The 20080-nt window shown below is 42.5% G+C and overlaps 1 protein-coding gene across 1 annotated transcript in view; it reads right to left on the bottom strand.

Annotated features, from left to right (window-relative positions):
- Positions 1-15476, bottom strand: part of LOC117440751 (nuclear receptor coactivator 2-like) — a 37038-nt gene extending 21562 nt beyond the window's left edge. The window contains exon 1 of the mRNA XM_034076981.2: positions 15387-15476. The gene's annotated coding sequence lies outside the window, so the exon portion shown is untranslated. The remainder of the gene's footprint in view (positions 1-15386) is intronic.
- Between the last annotated feature and the right edge of the window lie 4604 nt (positions 15477-20080).

The raw sequence follows: 20080 nt of genomic DNA, 5'->3' as shown, positions 1-20080 counted from the left end.
TTAATCCCCGAGGGGAAAGGCAGTTGTACGAAGCAGCAACAGGTAAGCGTGAAAAAAAAAAAACAGTACAGCAAAGATTCACACAGATCAATAAAATCTAGAATCCAAAATAATAATGATAATAATAAAAGACTATAAAAATAGGAGATAAATGAAAATAAGAGTAAAATAACTGTCAGCATATATACATATTTCGTCATCATCTAAGTTATAAAGTGCGGAATAAGTTAAAGTGACAAGTTAACACGGGTTGTGGAAACAGTGTATATTTACGACCAGTGATTTAATTTGATTTCTTTTTCATCATTAACCCCTTGTTGTGCTCCAGGCACAGAGGACTGTCCGAGGCGCTTGGTGCGTTGTGGTGGAGGGATGAGTCTGTGGCTGAACGTGCTCCTCGTCTTGCAGCCACTGGAAACCTGTCCAGCACCAGCAGCATGCTCACGAGGTCACTTGGGTTGAGGTTGTTCTGGCTGTCGCTCGGCGTGGCGAGAATATTGCTCCACTTTCTCCGGTCCCAGAGACTCGGCTTCCAGCAGCTCTGGAGAGAGCTTTGCACCTGTGGCCACTAACGCTCATCATGTCTCTGCTTTGGTTCAAGACCCCGTCAGGAAGCTTTTGATGGTGACACTTCTCCAGTTGGTCTGCCTGCTCTTCACGTCGCTCTGCATGGCGTTGTGTAGGTGCTCTCTGGAGATAGGCACTCCTCAGTCCTCTCCTCCATGGTGAGCCCCCCCCCCCCGGAGGTCCAAGTAACCTCACATGTTTCCATCTGAAGCTTTGTTAGTTAGTTAGTTTCGTAACTGACGTAATGCAACAGTTGCTACACCGTCTCATCAAGCCTCAAAATAGAAGTCTTTAACTCACGATCCCTCACTAATAACCCGGCTATGACCACCTGGAGAAAGCCCGCCGCGTGGAGGCTGAGCCGTAATACCCTGAAACTGACCCCCTCGTCTCTTCCTGACATATCCTGCAAACCCCCTTTCCCCAGGACTAGTGTTCTCATCTCCCGGCGGCCCAAACCAAACCCAGCCTTCGTCTCGGAGACAAATGAACTTCTCTCTTCAGTCTGGACCACGTCTGCAAATACTGTCCCACTGGGGGATTTGAACATCCGTGTCGACACCCCCCTCCCGCCACCCTGCAGTTGACTTCTTGCAACTACTGGATGCTCTCAACCTCAAACAGCTTGTTGATGTCCCCACGCACAGCAGGGGGCACCCCGGGGGGCCAAGGAAAGGCAAGGCAAGTTTATTTATATAGCACTTTTCAACGCAATGTAATTCAAAGTGCTTTACAAAAAAAAATGAAAGACATTAAGCATTAAAAAAGAAAAGCTAATAAAATAAACATTAAGGAAAAATACATGGATAAAAGTTACAGTGCAGTTTAAGATGTGAATAGTTCAATTAAAAGTCAACCTGAAATGTTTCCATCTTATGCTTTTTGTAAGTTAGTTAGTGACGGACAAAATGTAAATATATTTATAAAAGGGACAAGTCAAGCTTCGCGCGTACCCACGCCCCTGAGCTGTGATATATTGAGCATGCACCACGGCCTGTCGTGAGCTATTGTTTAAAGGTGGGGTTTTTGGAGAAACCGGCTCGAGTGGCTAGAATTTGAAAATACACAGCCGTAACAAAATCTGCCACTTCCTCACAGAGCCCCTCCCCCAACACGCACATGACCAATGAGGGCAGAGATCAGTGTGTGCCCCGATGGAAGGCTGACAGGCAGGCAGGCCGTCCAGCTACTTCAGCCGGCTCAGATGATTGGTCGAGCTTTCCACAGCGCCACGGCTTCAAAGCACTTCAGATATTCATTGCTCTCGGGATGTTAAGAGCATTCCATGGAATATAACAACAAGTGTACCTCGAGCCGGTTTCTCAAACTGACCCCACCTTTAAGTGTATAGACTTCTTGCACTACTTTGTATTTTATTATTTATGTTGCATCGTTGGAGGAGCTCAGGTCAGAGGAATGTCTGCACTGAAGCGGGTAGGAGACTGAAGGGTGAAACACATCCCCCTGTTGACACGAGAGCTGTTAGCAACATGTCATGTTCTAGTATGAGAAGCCAGTGCAAAGCGGTGAGCTGTTGCCGTTAGCGTTAGCATTAGCTCAGTGTCCTTGCTTGCTGCTCTCGGAGCGTCTCCGTCCGGCGGCCCGAAGCAGAGGTTATGTGCTTTTATTAATGACAACAGAAACAGGCCATTAAAGCTCTCGTAGCTAAGTGGCTCCCTGCGCTGTGATTGGTCGAGCCCGGGCTCTCCGGCACAAGTTACCATGGGGACTCCGGAGCTGATTGGATGCGTGTGTCCCGCTGGGAGCGATGGGATTGGTTGCTTTCGTCTCCTTGACACGGCAGTAACGGTGGGTCAGCGTGCGGAGAGACAAGAAGAGAAGAGGGGAGAGACGCGGAGACAAGGGCACGCCTCAATGACAGACACACAGACGAGGGGGGGGGGGGTGTGTGTCTGTATCTGTGTGTGTGTGTGTGTCTGTGTGTGTGTCTGTATCTGTTGGTGTGTGTGTGTGTGTGTGTGTGTGTGTCTATATCTGTGTGTCTATATCTGTGTGTCTGTATCTGTGTGTGTGTGTGTCTATATCTGTGTGTCTGTATCTGTGTGTGTGTATATATGTGTGTGTGTGTGTATCTGGTGTGTGTGTGTGTGTGTGTGTGTGTGTGTGTGTGTGTGTGTCTGTATCTGTGTGTGTGTGTGTGGTGTGTGTATCTGTGTCTGTATCTGTGTGTGTGTGTGTGTGGTGTGTGTGTGTGTGTGTGTTAGGCGTTGTATCTGTGTGTGTGTGTATCTGTGTGTGTCTGTGTGTGTGTTGTGTTGTGTGTGTGTGTGTGTGTGTGTGTGTGTGTGTGTGTGTGTGTGTGTGGTGTGTGTGTGTGGTGTGTGGTGGTCTGGTGTCTGTGTGTCTGTACTGTGGTGTGTGTGTGTGTGTGTGGTGTGTGTGTGTGCGTCTGTATCTGTGTGTGTGTTGTGTGTGTGTGTGTGTGTGTGTCCAGTTAGTTCTGGGTCTTTAAAACAGTGTAGCACACACTGTACGCAGCTAGTGATCATCAACAGTCGGATTAAATGGCATGACGGCAGAATGAAATGATATTTGACGACGGAGACGATTCAATCAAATCAAATAATTTAATCTATTGGATGCAGCCACCGTAAGGAATGCATCGCTCTCTTAATGTGCTCCCGCTAACCGAAAGGATTGAGTCCTTCCACGGGTCCTCATCAGTCATGCTGCTGCACTCGTTGACCTAATCAGAATGATCTGCAGAGCGTATTATCAACAGGCCGACGTGAAATCAGGACGACGGAGAGCGAAGGGAAACAGAAGGCAACACTATTGAGCTTTCAAAGTTTGCATTATGCAACAAATAAAGGAAAGAAATATTAAAACACAGATGTTGAGTCTTAGCATGTCGCCTAAGAGAAGTGCAGCTTTCTCTTAACGCCGTATTGCAAACTGGAATGAAGTGAATTTTTCATCAAAATATACGGATACTTCGGTCGTTCTTCGCGGCTCCTTCTGCATATTGTCGGGACGGGCGGCGCAGTGGTCTGTGCATCCGATCATCAGATCAAGGGGGGAACTCCGGTTCGAAACCCGCTCCCGCCCCACTGCGTCAGGCCGGTGTGTCCTTGGAAGACACTTCACCTGAACTTGCTCCTGTGGGTATTGTCCACAGTGATGTAGATGTAGATATATGTAATGTGTATTTGTGAAGCGCTTTGAGCATCTGGAAAAGCTCTATAATAAATATAAGGAATTATTATTACTGCTTTTGAGAATCCTGAGGCAACATTTAAAAGATCAGATAATTATTTTTCTCTTACAAATTAAAAAGTAATTTCATAAGCAATTAAAGTCTCCTTTTTAAATGTATACAATGAGGTTTTACCTGGACCAATAGGATGTGTAGCTAATGTCAGCAAACTTTACAAATGTTTGTGTGACATTTAAGTTTGCCGTCTTTATGACTTCTGTACATTTAGTACGTATTACGATATGTCATACAGGGGGTTTCATTCAGCAAAAGTGTAATGTGTATCTATATAGCGCTTTGAGCATCTGGAAAAGCGCTATAATAAATATAAGGAATTATTATTATTATTATATTATAGTTATATTACAATGGGTTGTGAATAATGACAGAGGGGATGTGTGCTGTTTGAATGTTCTAATGAAAGGTAACTGAATAGAAGTCGCAGGCCGATCAGAACCGAGACGCCGAGCAGGAACCCTTAAAGCCCTGAAAGACGGCGTGGCTCCGAGTCCACGGTGACGCCTACCGATCTACTCCAGTCCGACGCGTGGACATCAATTATTCAGCCGCACTTCTGCCACTTAGCGATGGAGAAAGACGAGCACGGCGACTGACTTCTCCTCATTGCTCGAGTCGTTTAAAGGAGACGCCAAGCCGAGGGCTAAAGTGGATTAGAGAGGAAATCTCAAAACGCAAAGGAAATGTAAAGTCCAGCGTCCCATGGTACACATTCTTATAATTAAGAAGATAATACGCTATAATGTCCTGAAAGAATAAAACCCAACATCATTCAGATTCATTGGAGCTACATCAAATATATATTTCTTTATGGACAATAAATCTGGATGTTGTGTCTTTACATTTGATGGATCGATAACTAGAAGCTTTCTCTCAAGCCAACATGTATATATAAATCCATGCCCGCACATTGAAAGTGGATTAAAGAGGATAACATTTTAAACATGTAGGAACTGCGGTCGGTTTAGTTAAAGAAGAAGGAAATGTCAACTTAAGGGCACTATTTCCTCTCAAACTAAACCGGGTTACAATCTATTTTTAGAACAGAAGGTGTTGCGCAATCTCAATCCGTTAAAGACACGAAAATCAACAATTAAAAACGGATTTGATGAATCGTTAAAATGCATACAGGGAAAGCGTAAGTTCCTGATGCGCTGGTTCACCTGCAGTGCGCTCCGATATCATTGACTCGGTAATGTAGGGTAGGGGGGGGGGGGGGGGTAACCTCATTATGAGCAGGACTGATTGGCATATTCTGGAGGGCATTTAACAAATCTGCACTTCATCAAGCTGTCGGCTCGTTTAGTTCATTAGTGATGAGTACACACACACGAAACCGTAACACACACACACACACACACACACACACACTGCACGGGAGAAACACACACACACGAAACCGTAACACACACACTGCACGGGAAAAACCATAACACACACACACTGCACGGGAGAAACCATAACACACACACACCGCATGACACACACATTGCACAGGAGAACACACACAACAAAACCGTAACACACACACACTCACACACACTGCACGGGAGAAACCGTAACACACACACCACATGACACACACTGCACGGTAGAAACCGTCACCACACACACCACACACACACCAGACACACACCAGACACACACACACACACACGTTCAACTAGTATTAAAAGCCAGTTTAAAGAGGTGAGTTTTTAGCTGAGATTTAAAAAAGTTCAATAGACTGAGCGCACACACACACACACACACACACACTGCACGGGAGAAACACACACACACTGCAGAAACACACACACACACACTGCACGGGAGAAACCGTAACACACACACACACCGCATGACACACACATGACACACACACACACACACACACACACACACACACACCGCATGACACACACACACTTAAGAAAAGAAGGGGCTTTAATGCTGCGCTCTTGTTTAAAGGGCGGTTGTATTTTTAGAAAAGCACCATCCGTCGATTCACAGAAATGTTTTTGCTAATATTCTGACATGTTTAGGATTCTATCGTTAATAGATTCGTCTTTTAGGTCATTTTAAATTAAAGAATCCGGAACATGCCGTTCCAGCCTCTCAGATCCGCACATTTGCTAATTCTCCAATTTTCTTTAAATCACATTAAAGTAAATAAAGTAAAGGATGGACGTTTTCACTATTTCTGACTAAACTTGTTGAAAGCAATTAGCAGATGAATCAAAGATGGAAAAAAAGATAATTGCATCCTTGGGGCAACGAGAGAGACAGTGTCACATCCTACAAAACGTGGAGAAGTACCCCGAGACATCTCTTTGGTGAAACTAGTATTTCCGTCCGGGGTCAGGAGGTTTAGCGGTTAGCTTGTTGTGCTAACGCCCCCTCACTCCAGCGTAGTAATCACCTCGTCCCACCTCGCTCTCGCTCACACACGTAATCACACGGCGGCCATAATCGTATGTTTGTGTTTCTGAGGTCAGCACTTCTTCTCGCTCGATTACAGGTTTCCATCTGACTCACTCAGGGGTGTCAAACTCAAGGCCCGGGGGCCAAATCCGGCCCGCGACTTCATTTCACGTGGCCCGCAAGTGCTGTGAAAGAATGTAATATGTCTATTATACGGTTACAGGCCGATTTACAGAAGCACGGTGTCCATAAACTACATGTCCCACAATGCATCTCACTTTTGATTTTTTTTTTTGTTACTTTTTTTTCAAAATGTCACTTTTTTTTCCAGAATTTTGATTTTCTTTTAAAATAATTGTGTGACATTCTCACTGAAGAGACTTGCACTTATTTGCCCCAGACTTCTTCTTTCGTTATTAACCCACCGCTTGCCTCAGCAACACGACAAAGACGCTTTTAGAATATCGCTAAATGTTTATTAGCAGCTCAACACTAAACAGATACCGTCCATATAACTGGACTTTTATATTTAATGTATTCTGCCATTTCTTGCACACTTAATGTAAATAATATCCTACTTTTTATTAGCGGTTATTCGACCCTTCGTAGTATTTGTATCTTTGACGGGTCGTAGTGAACGACTTTGACGGCAGGAAGGTGGAGGTTCTCTCGTCTCCGGGAGTTTCTGCAGACTGCTCGTCTCGGCTCTGAGAGTCTGCCCGGCGACACCGAAGAAAACTGAGACGCACACCTCTGATCTCCTGAAGAGCACCTTGCAAAGTCAATTGATCTTTACAAAGTTGTACTCGTGTCTTTATCAGGGTCTGTTGTTTCCTCCTAACCGGGTTGTTTTTAAGTTGGAAGTAAAATAAATCATGTTTTGTAAATCTTTCAGCACACTTTCCTATACGTTTTAGTGCATGTCAATGGTCTGCAAAGGCTACAATCCCTGTGGTTCTCTCCCTCACACTCCAACATATTGTACGTGATAAGCCAAGGGGGCGGGACATATCTACCATGGTTGACCAATCACAATAGAGCTGGCCAGCTAACCAATCAGAGCAGCTCTGGTTTCAGAGGGTGAAAAGAGGTAAAGTAGAGACACTACATACTGATATACACCTGAACATCAGCAGGAGAGGACTCTTTAAAGTAGAGACACTACATACTGATATACACCTGACCATCAGCAGGAGAGGACTCTTTAAAGTAGAGACACTACATACTGATATACACCTGAACATCAGCAGGAGAGGACTCTTTAAAGTAGAGACACTACATACTGATATACACCCTGAACATCAGCAGGAGAGGACTCTTTAAAGTAGAGACGCTTACATACTGATATACACCTGAACATCAGCAGGAGAGGACTCTTTAAAGTAGAGACGCTACATCCTGATATACACCTGAACATCAGCAGGAGAGGACTCTTTAAAGTAGAGACGCTACATACTGATATACACCTGAACATCAGCAGGAGAGGACTCTTTAAAGTAGAGACACTACATACTGATATACACCTGAACATCAGCAGGAGAGGACTCTTTAAGTAGAGACACTACATACTGATATACACCTGAACATCAGCAGGAGAGGACTCTTTAAAGTAGAGACACTACATACTGATATGCACCTGAACATCAGCAGGAGAGGACTCTTTAAGTAGAGACACTACATACTGATATACACCTGAACATCAGCAGGAGAGGACTCTTTAAAGTAGAGACACTACATACTGATATACACCTGAACATCAGCAGGAGAGGACTCTTTAAAGTAGAGACACTACATACTGATATACACCTGAACATCAGCAGGAGAGGACTCTTTAAAGTAGAGACACTACATACTGATATACACCTGAACATCAGCAGGAGAGGGACTCTTTAAAGTAGAGACACTACATACTGATATACACCTGACCATCAGCAGGAGAGGACTCTTTAAAGTAGAGACGCTACATACTGATATACACCTGAACATCAGGACTCTTTAAAGTAGTCGGTAAAAAGTCCCCGTTTATCACAGATGTTCTAAAGTAAAAACAGCTGCCATAACCACACAGATTGTTTAGAGGGGGGTCTTTAAAAACACTGAATCACTAATTCCAGTCATACTATGATTGAGGGGGAAACGGATGCCGTGGGGGGGGTAAAACGAGTGTGTGTGTGTGTGTGTGTGTGTGTTCCTGTAATCACGAACCGGCTCTGAGGATAAAGACACGCCCAGAGAGTCTGAAGCACCACGGGACGTTATTAATGTGCTTCCGTGTTGTTATCATCCCAAAAGGTGGGGTGGAAATCATGACCAGTGTTCCGATTCCTTTAGTTAATTAAATTAAGTAATTACACCGTGTACGATGACGGGTAAAAGATTGGCACGTCATAAGCTTTGGGCGTAAGAATCTGACTTTATAGTAGGGTTGCCAGAAACTGACCATGATCAAAATCGATTATTCGGCAGCCCTGGCGAATAATAATCGATTATTCGACCGACCCCCCGGGTTAATACTATTACTATTATTAGCATATATATATTTATATATATTTTGGTTGAAACTAAGCCAGAAAAAAATTAAAAAATACATAAATAAAAATAAATATATAAATAAAATCGATTTTTAAAAATAATATTCGATTATGGAGACTGTAGCGAATATTCGAATAATCGAATAATCGCTGGCATCCCTACTTTATAGTAGAGTCACTAACGCGGTGAAATAAGTGAAGAGTAATGATGTGAAATCCTTTAGAAGGTATTGGAAGCTGTATCGTAAAAATAGTAAGTTGAAGTAGAAGGTGGCAAGGAAAGGAAATGCCTCAACTGTGTACTTAAATACAGTACTTGAGCAACTGTACCTTAAACCAGATGTTCTCACAGTGGGGGGTCTTGAGTGATTATAGACGTAAAGAAATCAAGAGCAGGCTGATTTTAAAACGTTGATTCTGGCGGTTCACTTAACGAGGCGTCAGACCAGAGACAAAGAGAAGGGGTCAGGGGAGTTCAAAGAGAGCGACGCTGCGCTCAAGGACCTTCTCTGCAACCGAACGTCCATACATCACATTATGTAAGAGCACACAACCCCCTCGGTTTATTATATAAGTGCATGGAGTTCACTCGGTTCCCTCCATCACTCAAATAAACTCGCCGGCATGCGTCTCGTAGCGCTGGGTATCGTCTCGAGCAGTGGTTCTCAACCGGCCTCGGGACCCACGTTTTACTTAGTCAATAAATCGGGACCCAACATTTTGAAGCACTCAAATCCATTCAACAAAAAATATATACGCTTTTCAGCATACGATATTAATTAAAGTGAAGTACAGTCCCTCATATCCCTTCACAGAACTAAAGAATGCTTTTAAAAAAGGTTTAATGAGATGGAATCAAAGCTGAACTGTACCACACGTGGCATGCTGGAAACCCACCCCAGCAGGGGGTCTGGGGGGATTCTCCCCCTAACATAAACTACGCATTCTGGTTCTCTGAGAAGAAAATAAATACATCTATTACTACCCGACATATTAATAATATTTTATGCCGTTGCTTGTTTTTCACTTTGTTCTGACATCTTGCTGCGAGAAGAGCAACGAGGAGAGAGTCTGTGTGACTTACTTTACTTTGTGGGTAAGGGGAGATCGCCCCCATTGTTCTGTGAGCTGTCAGTCATCAGACCGGGTCATATTTCATTACGTGTTCATTCGTATCTGAAGTTGTACCCATGGATGTATAAAGAGTAGTTCTACCGCTAAGTTATTCTCCGTGGGGACTTCCGGCAACCATCTTGATTCTGATTGGCCAGAAGACTCGAAAAAACATCAGCAAAGATGTTTTATTGAGAAGATGATCACTACGTCAGACGTTTTCAAAAGCGTGTATGGTCTCCAGTACTTCCAGTCCAACGTCGACTGCATGCACAGCGTTAGAATATCGGGCCTTCAAAATAAAAGTTTGACTTTTTCCCCATAAATAACTAAATTCCAAGCCCCCTGTCGCAGCCAAAATCATATAGAACTAAAACAGATAGTTAACTTAACAGCCGCTGAGGCACTAGTTAGCGGATCTTACGCAGGGCAATGATCCAGGTCCAGACAAGATTCTCCGTTGTGCTTTTTATTCCTATAACAAAATACAATGAACAGGTTTCCTATATCTCGTTCCTTAAGCCTTTCCTATGGCTTTCCCTTGTGTGGCTTGAAACACCCTGGTAAAAAACCGTTTGCCTACGAGTGCTCTGGCTCCCACCTCCACCTGTCTCCAATATATACAAGTACACCAGGTGCTCTAATCACCCAGTGCCCAAACATGCCTTCAAAATAAAAGCATAGAAACTAGTTTAACGTATGAGACTAACTAAGAATACATTTACAATAAACACTATAAAACAGCAAGAAAATAAATGTTAAACTATGAATGAATGAAGAAACTAAAGGACGGCGGAAGTGGAAACAATTCTCAAAGGGATCAAACTGTTTAAAACACGCTCAAAGTAAGCCGGATGTTGCCGATGTGTTTCTGTGGATTCAAAAGTCGTAAATAATCTACAAAATGGAGGAGACCGATCTGATCGGAGCAACTGACGAATAATCCAGCTGAAACCGGCATGGACAACGACTATGCTTTAAACGTGCGCTGAGATCTTTGGCGCCCCCCCCCCAGGTTGGGAACCGCTGGTCTCGATTCATCATTCGGTCTATGTTTGGGGTGTCTTCAGCCAAACCCCCAAAAATAAGTACTAATACTTGTGTTTTTATAAGATATACTGACGGACGCTTCACTGTAGTGCTACTGTGGGAAATGGAATAGGTGCCACATATTTTGATAGTTAAATTGTAGTAAGAGGTCATTTTCATGCAAAACTGCTTCTTTGGAGCCCCTTAAATATGGAGATGTTCTACTTATTGTTTTATATCATATCAAGTTACGAATACTCTCAACGTCCATTTATCTGAACGTTTTGTCCAAAAGAAATGCAAGAAATAAAAAAATAAACATGTATATCGTAGTTTAGCCACAAAATCACAAACTGCCATTAAGAGTCAGATTCTTAAAGAAATCTACTGACACAAAGTACTTCATTTACTTCATTTCGGGCACCTAGTTAGGATGCCACCTGGGCGCCTCCCTAGGGAGGTGTTCCAGGCACGTCCAGCTGGGAAGAGACCAAGGGGTAGACCTAGGACCAGGTGGAGGGACTATATCTCTTCGCTGGCCTGGGAGCGCCTTGGGACCCCCCAGTCAGAGCTGGTTGATGTCGCCAGGGAAAAGAAAGTTTGGGGCTCTCTGCTGGAACTACTACCCCGAGACCCGACCACGGATAAGCGGGAGAAGATGGATGGATGGATCGTAGTTTCTCAAAGTCCAAGTCTTACACGTCTTTTCGGACGTGTAATTAGCTAAAGCTTTGTTTATTGATATCAGACATTGATACTACAGATTATTCAATTATTAATTAAATATTTCGTTTTGTTATTGCATTCATTTGTATAGTACTGCATCATGTCTATCATCTTTTGTTTCATTTCATTTGGTTTTACACGCTCGGGGAAAAAAATAAACTAAACTAAATGTCTAGTTTTTTTATTTGCAAAACCAAAAGCACATTACTTAAATATGATAATTAAAGGGAACAACTCTATTTTTGAAAATAGCTATTTCTGGCTTTAAAAACGACTTAAATAATTAGTAAATTATCAAAGTAATTGGTATTATTTTTTTCTGCACTGTCCCTTTTGCTTAACGATGTAAATATCCCAGCTGTGGGGCGGATGTATTATTTCATTATTAAAGGTCCCGTGCCACTGATCATAGTTCCATCGTTGACTCGACTAGAATAGATTTAAATTGTTCAATGTTCCAAACTCACATTGTTTCTCAAACAGCATCTCTGTGAACTACGTGTATTCACTGAATGTCACTCTCTGCCTTTAACGGCTCGTTGCAGCTCCAACAGCTCCAGCCTCCCCCCCCCTCCCTGTGAGCCCAGTGCGCTCCGATTAAGTGTGGCTTGATATTGAGTAACGGTCCGTCCACACGGCAGCTTCAGAAGAATCTTCCACCGCTTCTCTGCCCGTTGACTTTGAATGGGGATGACGTCACTTTGCCTCGCTTTTCGCCGAACTGCATTGTGGGGGAGCGAAGCGAAGATTCCCAGGATTCCAAAGTTGAGCAATGTTCAACTTTTGAAGCTGAGCTGGAAGCGCCAGCCAATCAAACACGTTTATGCAAATCTGACAGTAGAAGCGCTAGCCAATCAAACCGTGTGTAAGCTGGGAGAACCAGACCGCAGTTCATCTCCTCATATTCCAAACGAGAAGTTACGGGAGCAAATCACCCGGTTCTTTACGACCAGAACTATTACCGGATCCAAACCGGAGGAACCGGCATGGAGGGAGGTGGCAGAGACAGTGGGGGGACTGGTAGGGTTTCGCCTGTTTGGGGAGTTTATATATTTATATATTGCTCGCATAAAATCCCCGGGGTTTTTACTTTGTCTGTCGGGGGCGGGACATTCATGTGATTGGTTGTTGGTCGCATTGCTCGCAAAAAATCCCCAAGCCTTCAGACAAGCCCAGCTCCAAGGTTTTCAAGATTTTTGAAAAACTGCTGTGTGGACGTACCGTAAGAAAAAGGTTGATAGACGCTGTGAGAATGGGTCTGCAGAGAGAATTTCGCCGCGATCCCAACCATCTGTTATCAGCCTGCAGCCAGGGAGGAGAGATCAGCTGAGCTGCCTGCACTGAGTGTGTGAGGAAGTCCGTGGATTGGTCAATTTGGACCAATCAGCGGTGGCTTAACGTAACGGCTCCGCGAACGTAACGGCTCCACGGATTGGTCCATTTGGTTCCGGGGACGACATGACATCATGATGTCCCCGGAAGAATCAAATGGACAGTGACGTATCTCCAACGAGGCGTTTTGGGGAGGTCTTCTCTGTGTTAGAGTTTTACTCCCTACAGCAGGGGTGTCAAACTCAATTTCATCGCGGGCCACATCAGCATTATGGTTGCACTCAAAGGGCCGGTCGTAACTTTAAGACTATATAAAAATACATATATAAATATATCATATATATAAAATAATGTATTATATTACATCATTGCCTCTGCATTGGATTATCATCGGATAGGGTAATAACTTCATAATTAACTACGTCTGAAAGCAGAAGTCTAGGGCAAGTCTCTTCAGTGCGTATGTCCCAAAATGATTTAAAAAGAAAAGCCAAATTCTGGAGAAAAAAGAAATAGAAGTCACATTTTGAAATAAAAATCTAATTCTGAGAAAAAGGAATTCTATGAAAAAAATGCATATTTTTAAGAAAAAAAGGCAAATTCTGAGAAAAAAGTCATATTTGAGATGCATTGTGGGAAATGTAGTTTATGGGCAACGTGCTTCTGTAGCATGTAACCGTATAACAAACATATTATATTCTTTGCAAGCTCTTGTGGGGCCACATAAAATGAAGTCGCGGGCCGAATGTGGCCCCCGGGCCTTGAGTTTGACACCCTGCCCTACAGGGTGCACTTTGAGGGTTCTGACTCTGCAGACCGTTCACATGCAGAAACACCTTCATAACACGAGGGGCCGGGTGATAACCGGAAAAGCCTTTAAAGGATAAAAGCGTCCGCTAAATGCAATGTAATTATTCTTTATTCTTCTCAGCATTCCACTCATCAGTTCGTCGATTGATCCTCGTCTAGTTTTCTGAGTCACCGAGAAGACATTTATAAAGTACGGAGTTACTCGGCACACAAAGCAAATGCACTTTATTCCGTGGGAAGCCAGAGCGCGTTTTCAATCAATGTCTTTAAATCACCGAGTCTGCACGTCAACGCAGTCGACGACTGATGTCCGAATCCCCTCGTATCCGTCTGTGAGCTTTAGTCTGTTAGCTCGAACACCTTGTCGTGCAGCGGAAACTCATCCTGATGATTGTTCTTTAATATTTTTATTGACAAATAATGCATTAGGAAATTGAACTTTAAGTATTGGGACTTAAAGTACTCATTGCATATTGAGTTATTAAAAGTAAAGTAACATATTTTAATCAGCAAATCATCACTTTTGAGAAGCTTGAAATGTGTGTTAAACAGAAAACCTTTTTTTAACATAACTTTATCGTCACATGTTTGAAGATTTGTATACGTTTTTTTAATTTATTAAGTATTTAAAGCTGTAACGAGCAGTAGTGAAGTCAAACGTAGAATATTTCTCTTTGAATTGAAGAATAAAGTAGTCAAGAAAGAAAATACTTGAGTACAAATACCTCAAACTGTACTTAAATACAGTAATTAGGATAATTCAAGTCAAGTTTAGTCAATTTATTGAACATGTCAGAAACAAAAAAATATAACAATAATATATATTCACATTATCATTGAAAGAAATCTATTAAAATGACTTTTTTAAAAGAGGATCTGTACAAAAATGTTTTATTAAGTTTGTAGTAAACAATATGTAGGTCTTCCCTGCAGCTCCACGATACTTCATTCAGATATTTACACATGTTACCTTTACTAAACATTGTGCTTAGTGCCATTTGAATAATATGTTTGATTAATTGTGCAGCCCTTCTTTCAATAAATGATGCCGACTGCCTGGAGTTGCAATATTAAAGGGGCGAGAAGCAAATAAAGAAACCTTCTTGATCACTAATTGGGAAATCAATTAACTCCAATGCAGCAGGATAAATGCTAATGAAACTAACGTCCTTTTTAACTCCAGTTATAGCACTAAAGACCCGTGGCTCCGACTCCTCTCCAGCCGGTGTTGAAAGAGCTTCTGGCAGCGCGACAATCCCCAAAGACAAACATTAGCCAACGCCAGCTGAACCAGAACTCACGAGCTTTCTTTAAACACGATGGACGAACACTGCGGACCAACGGGAGGCTGCGAAACGCCTGAATTCGAGGAAGTGAGGAAATGGGAAAGAGGGGTATATCCGTACGGTTTGGGTTCTGACTAACGTGGAGGAACGCCTGGAGGTTTCATATCTCCACCAGTGCTCCTCCTTTATAGCAAGAAGCCGGCTTTAAGAAGAAAAGCCGCCGTGAAAGAATTGGTCAGTGTGTGTGTGTGTGTGTGTGTGTGTGTGTGTGTGTGTGTGTGTGTGTGTGTGTGTGTTTCACATATTGCACAGTGCGGTTGCGTAAAAGAAAGCGTGTGTGCTGTGGCTTCTCACCTTGGTTTCAGTCCAGAGAGTCCCTCAGGCCATTGCTGCAAGACGGCGCTGCTCGGAAACCTCTAAGCATCCTCCAGACCCCCTGCTGAGAGAGAGACGGAGAAATTAGGATTTACATGCAGTGAATCAGCACAACATGTAGTCTCTACTTTAAAGAGTCCTCTCCTGCTGATGTTCAGGTGTATATCAGTGTGTAGTGTCTCTACTTTAAAGAGTCCTCTCTTGCTGATGTTCAGGTGTATATCAGTATGTAGTGTCTCTACTTTAAAGAGTCCTCTCCTGCTGATGTTCAGGTGTATATCAGTATGTAGTGTCTCTACTTTAAAGAGTCCTCTCCTGCTGATGTTCAGGTGTATATCAGTATGTAGTGTCTCTACTTTAAAGAGTCCTCTCCTGCTGATGTATATCAGTATGTAGTGTCTCTACTTTAAAGAGTCCTCTCCTGCTGATGTTCAGGTGTATATCAGTGTGTAGCGTCTCTACTTTAAAGAGTCCTCTCCTGCTGATGTTCAGGTGTATATCAGTGTGTAGCGTCTCTACTTTAAAGAGTCCTCTCCTGCTGATGTTCAGGTGTATATCAGTATGTAGCGTCTCTACTTTAAAGAGTCCTCTCCTGCTGATGTTCAGGTGTATATCAGTATGTAGCGTCTCTACTTTAAAGAGTCCTCTCCTGCTGATGTGCAGGTGTATATCAGTATGTAGTGTCTCTACTTTAAAGAGTCCTCTCCTGCTGATGTTCAGGTGTATATCAGAATGTAGTGTCTCTACTTTAAAGAGTCCTCTCCTGCTGGTGTTCAGGTGTATATCAGTATGTAGTGTCTCTACTTTAAAGAGTCCTCTCCGGCTGATGTTCAGGTGTATATCAGTATGTAGTGTCTCTACTTTAAAGAGTCCTCTCCTGCTGATGTTCAGGTGTATATCAGTATGTAGTGTCTCTACTTTAAAGAGTCCTCTCCTGCTGATGTTCATGTGTATATCAGCATGTAGTGTTTCTACTTTAAAGAGTCCTCTCCGGCTGATGTTCAGGTGTATATCAGTATGTAGTGTCTCTACTTTAAAGAGTCCTCTCCTGCTGATGTTCAGGTATATATCAGTATGTAGTGTCTCTACTTTAAAGAGTCCTCTCCTGCTGATGTTCAGGTGTATATCAGTATGTAGTGTCTCCACTTTAAAGAGTCCTCTCCTGCTGATGTTCAGGTGTATATCAGTACGTAGTGTCTCTACTTTAAAGAGTCCTCTCCTGCTGATGTTCAGGTGTATATCAGTATGTAGTGTCTCCACTTTAAAGAGTCCTCTCCTGCTGATGTTCAGGTGTATATCAGTATGTAGTGTCTCTACTTTAAAGAGTCCTCTCCTGCTGATGTTCAGGTGTATATCAGTATGTAGTGTCTCCACTTTAAAGAGTCCTCTCCTGCTGATGTTCAGGTGTATATCAGTATGTAGTGTCTCTACTTTAAAGAGTCCTCTCCTGCTGATGTTCAGGTATATATCAGTATGTAGTGTCTCCACTTTAAAGAGTCCTCTCCTGCTGAATAGGGCCCCTTTAATGATGCCTAACAGTTTGAACTAAGTTATCCGAAGCTCACGTTGAGGGTCCGTCCGTCTCTTCGGGGATTTTAAAACCCATTACACCGTGGAACACTCGGCACCCAATTAATTAGACAGGAGAAAAGTTTCAATTTAAATCGTATTCCCATACGGATAATTACAAAATGCAAGTCAAGAAAAGAAAAAAGACTCGAAGGGCAACCATGGCAACCATGCTCGGGGGTCTTCTCCGCTGGGGGAAAAATACTCAGATTAAAAAGGACTAAATACTGCCACTGACTGACGGGAATAATACACACTAAGTCAGTTATCCACGTTTTTGGTGACAATAATTCGTGGAAATAAAAGACGGCTAACTTCTGCTTTCCAATTTCACTTAGCGGCATTATCTTAATGATTGTATTCTTTGAGATTATTCAGTAAAAAGTGTAAATATGTGCAGGAATAAACATTAAACGGGCGCTTCATCACTTCCTCAAATTCCCTTTTGCTGCAACGCTCTAAAATAAGTGCAGTCAACCCGGGAAGTCCAGTGTCGAGTGGGAGTCTGTTTGGACGAGCATCAACACCGGAGGCTTTCGAGCGTGCACGTAGTGAGTGCGCGCACGTCTCTGGTGTCGCCCAATGAAAGCAGAGCTCGGTGATTCCCTCCCAAACGCCTGCCAAGTGAGCCGGCGGAGGAATGCACTCAGTGAAGTCTGAAGTTTCCCTTTCCTCTGGAGGAATGTCCTCGGAGCGCTAAGGCCGCCACATGCTCGGCCCCGGGCTCCTGATCTGTGCACACGCTGACGGGACGAGTGTGAAAACACGGAGCTAACTGAACACCAGTCATGTTTTAAGATGTCAAACTTGATTAAAGATAACTGGACAACGTGTATTTATTTATCTAACTGCTCAAAAGATCCACTCCGTTTCCTCTCAGATCAATCGATCAACGTGAAGAGATTAACCACACATGGTTATCATCACACGCAACACTCGGGGAGGCTTCAGAACGCCAACATGCCGCACCGATCCCTGCACTGACGGCGATGCAATAGACACCAACTATTTAGATACTTATGCATTTTTAAAAGTAATTTTCATGCAAGAAAATGGCAGAAAAAAGGTGTTTTGAATTCTTTAAAATGTGAGAATGTCTTTATATTTTGTCCGATATTCATTTAAACTACGCGGCTGCAGCTAACGGTTATTTTCCAATACCGATTAACCTACTTATTAGTTTCTGATATCATTGATTCCGTGGAAAGATTTGCCTGAAAGCGGTATGTTGTTCGTCCCAGTTTCTCAAAGACCAAGGAGATGGCTTTAAGTGTCGCTTTAATGTGATTTAAAACAGAGAAGAAAGCGGCGAATATCGACATTTGAGAAGCTAAAAAAGTTATTATCTTTTGCATGAAAAATTACTTAAACAATTAATCGAACCAAAATATGATCAACTATTAATTTTAAAACATTTAAAAACACCCATGGAACAGCAAGAAGTAATAAATAATACGCCGTTACCTATAATATCTAAATATATATCCCTTTCGGTTATTTTGAATTCCAATCTGCTTATTTAGTTCCAGTTTCTCAAACTTTAAATAACACTTTAATGTGATATAAAAACATAGAAAAAGTAGCAAATCTCCACATTTGGGAAGCTAACAAATTTATTGTCTGGCATTTTTCACATGAAGAATTACTTAACCTAAATATGAATGAAAAAAATTAACGAATAAGTAATAAATAATACGCCTTTAACTGTAATATCTAAATATATACAGTTTCAGTTATTTTTCATTCCAATTAATCAACTTATTTAGTGTCTAATGTTCATCCCAGTTCTCAAACACCAAGGAGATGTCACTTATCTAAAATAATAAATAATAAAAACTTAAAACTAAATCTCCATATTTGAAAAACTAAAAACTGTACTTTCTGGCAAGATCAGCACTTTGACATTTTACGACCAGACGATTATTCAAAATGGCAGATTTTTGGATACCGACTTGCAGGCATGGTTCCATGTATATATAAAACCAAATTGTACTGCACATTAATATGATAGAAAACATCAAATAATATCAAGAAATATCTGGAGCTGCTTTTTCATTAATAATAATGTAATATTAATATTTGAGAAGCTACTATTTTTTCGTTTTTTGCATGAACATTTACAAAAAAACGATTAAATATGAATTAAAAAAATACCCAGATGGAATAGGAAGAAGTAATAAACATCAAACCTTAACAAAAACATTTTGGGGAAATGTTACGACCTAAGGGTTATTCTAAATGTCAGACTTATCGAGTTGCAGTCCACACGCTCACATTAGACCAGCTGAAGCGTGCCAGATCTCCCTGCGAAGCCCGGGGCGACATTAGTGCTGCGATCCAAGATCAGCGGCAGGTCACACCCCGCATATGCTGCCATGAGAGAGCGCAAATCATCTCGAGACACAAGGAGCTCCTCAGGAAACACTCGAGGAGCTCTGGATCCTTGAAAGGCTTTTCTTCTTGGCACCGAAGTGCTGAATGACACATGGTGTAACCGAAACAAAAACACACACCGCTGCCAAGACCGCCACCGAGCTGCAGCAGCGAGTCTCGTGTTCCCGTCCGTACAAAAGTGACACAGTCCATGAAATAAAACAAATAGAACGAGTGAGAAAGATGGAGAAGGCTAAGAAAATATACGACACTCCGACTAATGCAGCGCCCGACCATCTGTTGGTGTTTAAATGCAGGTCAAAGGTCATCAGGTTAGGAGTTCAAGCTAAACAGTTAAAGCGGCAATGACCGAGCACTTCGCTTTGAATCATCATTATGGAGCGAATGACTGACGAACAGAGCGGTTTGGATCCTGTACGCCTCGCTTTCTCTTTGCTATCACAATACAAGCCCTCGACTTTCTTTTACTGCTTCCTAGGGAACCTTTTGCTAGGACGCAACTCAACCAGATATAACACAGTAGCAGAACAACAAGATAAGCGTTATATATTCTGGATAGAAGACGAAGCAAAGAAGGAGCATGATAAAAATGCTGGATTCAGATATTTCTTATATCGTTAGCAAGGCTGCTAGCCCGTGCTAACGATATAAGTCCATGTTTTTAGCTCTGAAATAAACAGAAAAGATCCAGATAAAATGTTTCAACTAAG

Source organism: Pseudochaenichthys georgianus, unplaced genomic scaffold (assembly GCF_902827115.2).
Source record: "Pseudochaenichthys georgianus unplaced genomic scaffold, fPseGeo1.2 scaffold_1172_arrow_ctg1, whole genome shotgun sequence".
Lineage (NCBI taxonomy): Eukaryota > Metazoa > Chordata > Actinopteri > Perciformes > Channichthyidae > Pseudochaenichthys > Pseudochaenichthys georgianus.
The sequence above is the reverse complement of the archived record's forward strand: the minus strand, read 5'-3'. Positions and strand labels throughout refer to the sequence as shown.